The sequence below is a fragment of the Pelecanus crispus genome, chromosome 6, assembly GCF_030463565.1.
Source record: "Pelecanus crispus isolate bPelCri1 chromosome 6, bPelCri1.pri, whole genome shotgun sequence".
In the NCBI taxonomy this organism is placed as follows: Eukaryota; Metazoa; Chordata; class Aves; order Pelecaniformes; family Pelecanidae; genus Pelecanus; species Pelecanus crispus.
The window spans coordinates 72,483,286-72,493,179 of NC_134648.1; positions in this window are offsets into that span (position 1 = coordinate 72,483,286).

The window sequence follows — 9,894 nt, forward strand, 5'->3', positions numbered from 1 at the left end:
CTGTCCCATCTCACAGTACACCCAGAGGTGCATGAAAATGATTAAAATTCTGATTACTCATATGAACAATGTGGAAAAGAACATCTTTGGAATTAAAATTCAGAGAGAAATTGAATCCCATAACAGAGTCTGCATCTATATTCAAGCTATGCTAATATGCTGTTCCATGAGATCTTTGAATTCAATCAGGAAATCACCTAACAATAAAAGCCTAAAAATATATACAGAAGAGAAGACAAGTGAGAAAGCCTGTTGATGGCATTGATAAAGTCTCAGCACAGCTCTAGACAAACCTGATTGATAGCTTATTTTTAAAAGATTTCTAGACATTAATCCAGTGTGAACGCTTATGCCTGGTTTCTTTTTGTCAGCTCTTGCTTGGTGTTGGCACAGCGAATGAACAATCTCTCTCTGTTTTGTGTTTTGTTTTTTCTTCTCTCCCCCCACCTCTCCACGATCTTGAAGTCCTGAAGAAATGAGCTGGTCTAGACAAAGCAGTAGGCTTCTAATTTAGTTTTGTTTATGTAACTGAATGTAATGGCTAATAGAAAAACAAGTTATTACCAGCTGATGTGCCTAGTTAACAAGAGCAAAGACCAAGTCGAATAAAACCCCAGTTCTCATGTTTAGTAACATCACTTGGCTTTTTTTTATAGGCATGACAGGAGCTTGTTAGTTATTTCTTACTGCAGAGTCATGCGGTATTTGGCACGGTTACAGGAGGAAACGTTCGGAGCACAATAGGTAGTGGCAGTGCCTGACTGCACAGAAGTCGCTGGGGCTCGGTGCCTTGTGCAACTGCCTGAGTCCAGATGTTCAAATATGTGTGGGCAATTAAGCCTGCTGATTATCGTGCATATTAAGAGCTTGTGCACATTTAAGTGTCAGGGTGTTTGTCGTTAGTGAGGTCTCTGTCATTGAATGACAGCCTCTTGTATAATTTTGCTGGCAGTCTTGCTGAAGAAATGAAGTGTTAGCAGCAGCGGAAAGATGTGCATTGCAGGATACAAAGATCGCTAATTGGCTGGCCCTATGGGAGGTATCGAAGGGTTTTTTGCAGAGCTAAAGTATCTCTAGAAGGTTTTTTTTCTAAAGTGAGGAATGTCAAGTAATTGCCTTATGCAATATGCAAAGCACCTGATTGCAAAGAGTCCAACTGTTGTTCAGAGACCAGAGGGATCTTGGGGGTGCTGCAGGCTGTCTGCAGGAAGGGGAGTGAGGGGAGGGACTGCTGGGTCACTGTTAAGCTGCCAGACATTTAGCTATGGTCCATCAGATTTACGAGCTATTCTTAATATGGGGGTTGAATAACTGAATTATGCAGAGGGGCTGCCCTCTGCTATAGCGTGGTGAGGGATTGCAGCTCACACTGCAGTGCTGCAGGTAGATGCAGTGAAAGTGCATCATCTCCCAGCACGTGACAGTGTGCCATGTTTTAGGTACCTGGAAATTTTTGTAGGAAAATTGTTGTTTCTACTTTGGAAGCACAGGATCTTGTATGCTGAACAGGTGCTTTCGTGCTGCCCACGGGTACTCTGATCACAACGCAAATCTCCCTTGGGTTTGAATGCTCCTGGGTTACGCTGAGCAAAAGAAGTTTGCAAGCTGTACTTACAAAACTATAATAATTTCATCGTATCTATTAATTCTCGTACCTGCTCTTTAAACACTCTTGTTCACCTTTGGCAGCTATGTGACATGGCCTGGCATTTTCTAGAGTCACTTAGTTTTCGTGTGAAATCATGGTTTGCATAAGAACTACCACATTTTTTTGGCATGTTTTTCTGGCAAATCTGGAACTATGCATTCATCTGTCTCGGAACCCAGGTAGGAGAAGTCTAATTTTCAACCCTCGCCCATAATTAAAAATCATCCGAGTTCAATCTTCCTTAATGACTGTAATCCATTGTGCTGCATCTTCACACTGACAAATGATTCAATAATGAGGTTTTGTGTTCATGGTTGCACTTGTGTTGCTTGTTCTTCCTGGTGCTGTCCAGCAACCAGAAGTGTGAACATGGACAGAAAAAGTGAAAAGCTTCAGACCTTTATTTATTGCTTGCTCTAACACCTCAAAAGCATGGGAAACCTTACAATGAAAATCTGTTTCTCTGCAGTTTCTGTCCTGCTGGCTAGATCCCTCTCCCACATATGTATGTGTCTCAAACTGCAGGAAACTTTCTTGCCTCTAGAAATTTGTGTGGCCTGATATCGGTTGGCTTATGTTGGTCACCATGAAGATTAGGAGAACCTGTACTGCATAATACAGGGGTCTATAGTTGCAATTGGTGGTATCTAAATCCTGACGGGCCACTTACTTCTGATGACTGCTGTGTCTGTGTAAAAGGAAAAAAGAAATTGAAGACATTCATTTGGATGCTCCTAAATCCTATGCTCTGTCCTATTTATAAAAGTCATTCTGAGCTTATATGGCACAGAAGGACAGCAATGCTTCAGTATCAAAAAATAAACCCTACCCTGACTAGTCTGCTTGAGACCTGGGGAGTTCTTGGCTGTCTAAAGTGTTTGCATTGTGGAGGAGTGCACAGTGCGTGCGTGGTCAGCAGCCCTGGAGGCTGCTTTTGTGAATTAAATTATGAATAAAACACCTTTAGTACTTGAAAGCTTAAAATATGTTGCTGCCAGTGCTCATTTAGGGCATGGATGTAGAATATGTCACCTCTGTGTGCTGCAGGGGTAGAGGCAGAGAGAAAATAATTTATTTTCATGCTTTCAGGTCAAGGAAAGACCTTGCTGCTGGTAGCATCTACCCAACTGTGAGAGTCTACCTTGTCCCCATGCCCCAAACACATGAGGTCTGGAAGTCTGTTTCATTTTGAAGTACTAATATCTCAAATTGCATATAAATAACCCACACTCTGCAAATATTCATGGATGACTTGTCTAAGAGTATGAAACAATCCTACTGACATGTTTCATTTGCCTTTCTTCTTTTTTTTAAATTTTTTGATACTTAGTTTCTGGGAAGGTATTAAACAGCTTTTGTATATTCTGTAATAAATAAATCCAGTCTGGCACTCTTAATTCTTTGAGTAATTGCAAAGAGATTTGAAGTTCTTTATGTAATGAGCGTTTCCCCAAGACTACATAGAAATTACCTAAATTTTAAGCCAATCTAATGTCTTTATCCGGGTTTAACAATTCTCTTAATTCATGTACCAGACTGAGGTTTCTTCATAAAAAATATGAATCAGATTATGTATTTGAGAAACTATATGAGGTCTTGCACATGAGTTTTGCACATGCTTTTTCCTCTTTTTCTAAGAAAACAAAGCTCAGGAAGTTTGGTACCTTTCTTCTCCTTCCCCTACACCCAAAGCAGTATGTCATACGTGGGCTCATTTCACTTAACCTGTAGGAAAAGGGAAACTCCACTGCTCACAAAGCTACCTATTCTCATTATCTCTCCAGCTCGTGGAAATGGGAGAATGATTGATACTAGCATGACCTTAAACACAGGACTTGTAGTGTTAGTACATGGAGGACTTGGACGCTAGTAACTGGAGGAGTGTGAAGAGTTGCTTTTGGTCAGTCTCAGTGTGACCATTCAGACCCAGATTTAATTCCATGTGTGTCTGAATTCTCTGGTGTTTGAAACTTATGATTCGGGTTATTAAAATAGAAAGGGCAAGTGGGAAGGAGAGAGGTGGATCTGCTGTCTCAGTGGTGTTGGAGGACGTGTGTGTGTTGGTTCATGGAGTGGCTCATTGGGCTGCCTCAAGGCTACAGCTCCCTGGATCAGTGGGGCCAAGAGTCTGGAAGCAGCTTTTGGATGCCTGGATCTCACCTAGATTCTAGGTTTAGTCACCAAGGCTGTGTGCACGAATAAACAAAACGGGGTCAGGATGCTCCTTTGGGCCCTGATGTGAGCAGCCATGGCTAGAAAGGGAAAATTACTGAACAGAAGACATCTTCTGCTGAAAAAATACTGACAAAGAAATTGCCTGGGAGCTGTAAGGCTGGGAACTAGGTCCTGGAACAGAAGTATCATCATCGGATGTTACAGGTGAAAAATAGAAACTAACACCACCTATTCGCTTCTTGAAGTGGTGGTGTCCTATGCCCTCTTATATCTCTATGATCTAAAAAAGACTTTTTCTTTTAATCTGAAATGGAGCCTCTCTCTTTGAGAACTCCCTGTGCCGCACATACTTTTCCTCTCCTAAAGAGGCTGAATTCTGCACAAACTGTCTATGAGATCTTGGACCCTCACTGGGAATGCCCAGCAGACTCCAAACGCTGTGATGCAGATCGTCTTTTACCTTATTGGTCCACTTTTGGGATTGGTTTGTCTTGTCCTCCCACCTCTGGGATCAGTTTGTCTTCCCCTTTGGGATGGTTTGGCTCCTTCTGAGATCTGAGTGACTTATATGGATAGATAATAGCGATATTAAGTAATCCATCATAGCTATACAAGCTGTTATATTGTTAAATTTGTAGTAACCTGTAATAGTATGTACCTACTTGGTTGTTGCTTGTGATTGGTTGCTACTATGTTTAACTGCTGCCATAGTATTGATTGATACTGTATTATTGATTGCTGACAGTAATTTGTAATAGTTTGAGATTATATATACATATGTTTGCTTTGTTAATCACAGGTATACTTGCTAGTGTGGTGATTATTGTGGTATTTGTGGTAGCCTGTAACGAAGTAGAGAAATTTAGAGGACAGAAGTCTCTGTCCTTGTGTATGAAGGAATCCTGTGAGCCTACAGCTGATGATCTCTCTACATCTGCAGATGGGGTAACCCTTCATGTCATGGCAGGCCCTTCTCTGCAGTTGAGCATGTTGTGTAGGTGCTGGTATGTCCCTTGAACAGCTTTGGGCCAGGCGGGCAGGGCTGGATGCCTCAGGGCAGGATGTGCAAAAGACTGGTTTCTGGGCAGCTTGGAGCTGGCCACTCTGTTTTTTGTTGTTTGGTGTGGATTTTTTTTTTTTTGAGATGAGAAAGTGTAAGTATGTAGACATGAGTTGTGCTTTCCCATGTAGCTGCAGGCCAGGGAGCAGCACTTAGCCAGCTTTATTTACTACTACAGACATAACTTGAAGCTTTAGCTGGAAAATCCTCCCACAAATGCTAGGCGAGATTCATGGGTAGATTTTATTCATGTTCAGCTGCTCTGTCATAACTAAGTCTTTCTGCCGGTGTTTTCTGTCTAGATTAGCTAGAGCCAATGTGTTGAGCTGTACATATGGAGTCTTGCATGAAATGTAGGCTCTGTGAATTGTAGCTGTGAGTCTCAATCGAATGAGTATGGCTTGTTGCCCTGCTACCTTCCAGTGGTTTGGTTATTCACCCAGGATGCGCAAGATCCTGTTTCAGATCTGTGTTTGAGGCAGGCTTTGAACCACAGTATGTCCCTTTCTGTAGAAGTAAACTCTACATGTTAGCCATGGAAAGATGGTCTCTTTCGCTTAGTTATGTGAAGCGGAACAACTACTTACTGAAGCTGCAAAGGAGGATGAGTAGTTTCTAAGCTGGGTAAAGGCAATCACCTGGGATAGGGTAATGCAGGTCATGGCTGCAGACAGTGTTAAACAAAAGTCATCGGGAGAGGGATTAAGAAATAGTTGAGAAAGCTTTTAGAGTTGTCTTTTGAGGACAATTTTAGAGGAAAGTGGGAAGACTCTTTGCCTCAAATGTTTTCTGAACTGATCAAGTAGAAAAGGGTTTTGAACTGAGGTGGCACTATTAGCTCAGGCAATTCCTCCTGCTGAATTTCTTCTGCTTTTATTGACTATCAAAACAAAATGTTTTATTTAACCTGGAGTAAGTTTCTCTCTGCCCCTCAGTGAGTGTCATTGGTTTGACTAACAAACCAAAGAAATCAATTATTCTTGCAGCGCTGTGCAACATTCTTCACCCTCCTACCAAAACCACTTAAGAGTGTTTAAACTGTGTGTGAAAATAGCATGAGGTTGTTTGCACTAAAATGTAACATATGGTAGACAAGTCAGATGAATATTAGGAAAAACTATTATTGCTCATGTCTAACAGCTGGAGAATTGCATTATCATTATATGGTTGGTTACTCCCTAAGGGATTCAAAAACTTCTCGTGGCAGAGATCTCCAAAGCAAACAGCTCTCCCTTGTCAGCCCAGGACCATGATGTTTAAAGGCCTATGCGATATTAGCAGCCTTGGAGTAGATTGTGTCAATCATTGTATAGTCTTCTCGCATAAATTCCGAGGGGCTGCCCTCTGCTATAGTGTGGTGAGGGATTCATTGCAATGGTTGCTTTGAGAGGTGTTCACATAACTAAGTGTACTGTTGGGAGGAGACCTGATAGAGATGGAACCCTGGGTATGAGGTAAGATTAAAAAAACCCCACAACCCAACCCCATAACTTCAGGTAGAAGTCCAAAAGGAAGGAGAAGGCTTCCTCACCCAGTGTGGCTTCATGTATGATTACCTGCCCTATAGGTGACTGGTATTTGTTCACTCATGAATGCAGGAAGATGCTGGCTTTGACACAATCCTGCCTCTTAGCCCCATGGTATTCAAGATGCAGGAGCTCAAGTATGTTAATCTGTGGTGGAAAATATTAGTCAAGCTCCATCTCCAGGTTAGCCACACCTTGCTGAAAAGGGGAAACATCTTGGTGCAGAAGGTAGATGATGGCCATGTTACCCCTTGGCATACAGGTCCCTGCTTTGGGGATCCCAAATCAATAACAGGCAGCAATGCAGTGTTAGGAGAACTTGCTATCAAGCATTGGATTTAGAAAAACAGTGGCTTTTCAGCTTCGTGCAGAAGACCTTTGGGGAAGTAGTTCTGGTTCAGTGATGAAAATTATGAACATTTGTGGTCCAAGTGCATGCCAAAAATGCTAGGGAGATTGGAAACTAGACTTGAAGGTAAAGTATAAACTGTTAAATCAGACTGTAGAGATCTGGATTGCAACATTAACATCTTTTGAGGTGTTCCCATTGTATCCAGGGTTGTGCATTGGACCTGGTTCAAGACGTATCAAAGATACCTTTTGTCATAATGACCAGAATGCTTTCAAATTCAGTGCCTTGTGGTTATTGTGTGTACAGAAAGGGCACTCTTTTTCAAAAAGAAGCAGCTAAAAGGGTAAAACACTTGTCAGTGGAATAGATATATTTTTAAAGATGCCATGTTAGAGATACACAGCAAATATATACCATGTACTGAAAAGGGCTTTAGGAGTCTAAAAAGTTTGCTTTCTAGGCTTTCTTTATAGTGAATAGGAGAGACACAAAAGGGGAAACTTGTCCAGCTTCACAGAGAAAGAAATTACTGTCTTCAAGAAACACAAGTACCAACACTTTACAAAAACCACAAAGCATTTTCAGAAATGGTAAACCTGCTTAAAGTCAAGCCACTGCTTATGATGGAAAATGAACTTGGGGAGGATGGTGACGATGAGAGGGGGAAGGATAATGCTGTAACAGAAAATCCAGCATAATTTTGCTGTATTGCTTTCACATGACAGAGCTTTGACAATTTCTTGTTCTTGTATTGGAGCCTTTCTCTATGAAGGGAAAATGGTATTAAAATCTAGTGTAGATCAAAATGTTTAGAGGGAAATGATAAAATGAATTGCTAGGCCCAGGTACCTACCGTCTACCCAAACCCCACAAACCCTCAAATATTAAATAACCCAGTCATTAAAGTAGTAGATAAGTCTTCATTTAGATTAGTATTGGAAGAATTAATTTAAAGAGTTCAGGGGACTGAGATGTTGCAGACCACTAAGTCTTGCTTCCAAGAGTTGTAAACCAGTTGGAAGTAGGACAGTATTTACTGATAAATATGTGACAAAGGAGAAAGTAATACCTCCTGAGGGAAGCAAATAGTAAATAATAATAAAAAAATCTTGTGTAAAGGCAATCCAAGCATCCCTTACCAGAAGGGAAGCGGAGTGACTAAACTGAGATCTTGAGTCCTTCCCACCAATGACTCTGCAGGGAGCCTTAAGTTAGGGAACCATGTGTGCCTCCTGTTCTCCTCCTTTCATGTGCTGGTATCCAGAGAGAGGTACAAGGCTGTTGGTATCAGTCACACATTCAACCGTATTTGCACTGGTTGAATTTCAAGGCAGATCTGGTATCTCCTTTGAAACTGTTCCACTAGAAGCATTCACCTTGGAAAACCATTAGGTAATGCATTAGAAAACAATAAGATCTGGATTTAAGTAGAGTATGTTGTCAGTCTGCAATTTTAATCAATTAGTCACTTCTAAATTTGATTTTGTTGTGGGAACTGAATTGTTCCCCAATCAACAGCATGGTGCTCCAGGATTACTTTAACATGTTTTTCCTGGAATGAGGATGCACCAGCAATTCATAGTCTGCAGGTATGGCTGCAACACCTCATGAGGTGCTAACTGCAATCAGGTGAGAACACTGAGGAATAGCTGCCTAACAAACTGCCTAATCAAAACCCCATTATACTCTCAGAATTAATGAGATACTGAGTGCTTCAATTAATACTGGGCATTTTGTAGAAATCTTAGGTGTTTTATTAATTTAGCAACAGTTCCTGGCAGATGACTGTCAGTAGGAGTTGCAACAAAAGTGCTGGGTCCTTAGAACTTGTTCAGAGGTGGATTTAGGCATAGCTAGAGTCTGGATGTTTTATTAAACATCTATTGTGCATTATTCCTCCACAACTACAACTAGTTATATTTTAAAAGATGAAAGCGTTGGTATTCTTGACTTGTGTAAATTTGATCTTTCAGATGAATACTTGCATGCACACTGAGAATATATATTAATCTGAGCACTGAGTTTACTTAAGCAGAAAGTATATATGTAAACACCTTTGTATGTGCAAGACACGCAGACTCAAATGCCTATTTGCATAGCTAAATGGAGGAGTTGGAGCTTAGAGATACTGCAAATGTTTTTGTATCTGCGTTTAACAGATGCATTAGTTTCCATTTCTTAAAAAAAAGTGGTCTATCTCAAGCAGTGTAAACAAATCTGCTGTATATTTTTCTTTTTACAGAAACAATCAAGACTTAGTTTGAAAAACTCTTACTACATTTGAGCCAGTACCAGAGCTGATATTCAAAGATATTTCCATTTCAAATAGATATTTTTGGTTGCTAGTAGTTTTATGATCTTAACTTTCACGCTGCAATCTGGCATATGTGGATATATGTATATCTGTCTCAGTGTAGGAACATGTGCTCAGAATACAGTTTGGCATTTTGGGGAAGAAATCCTGATATCTCACTCTGTGGTGTGCCAGCATCAAGATTTGCTCATTACCCAAAACCTGGTACTTGGGTTTTCAGAGGACTTCAGATGCTTCTTGTGTACCCTCAAACTTCTGTTAGAGAAATCAATTGCTAATTGTCCAGCTGCCTTTGTGGATCTTCAGTTGGTGTTCCAAGACTGTCATGTTTTGCTAGTTAAGGACAATTTTCAAATTGGGACTTCTCGGTAGCTAAAAAAAAGAAAATCAAAGTCCATTGACACCAACTCCATGTAATCTGAAGAAACACTGAATTTATAGAATCATAGAATAGTTTGGGTTGGAAGGGACTTTTAAAGGCCATCTAGTCCAACCTCCCTGCCATGAGCAGGGGCATCTTCAACTAGACCAGGCTGCTCAGAGTCCTGTTCAACCTGACCTGCAAAGTTTCCAAGGATGGGGCATCGACCACCTCCCTCTGGGCAACCTGTGCTTCACCACCCTCAGCACAAAAAATGTCTTCCTTATATCTAGTCTCAATCTACCCTCTTTTAGTTTAAAACAATTACCCCTTGTCCTGTTGCAACAGGCCCTGCTAATTTCCGAAGCCTTTGACAGATGTAATCTGAGGCTTATCCATTGAAGCCAGAAAGCCCCTTTATTTGAAAAGAAACTTCATTTTTCCCTTCTCCTAATACT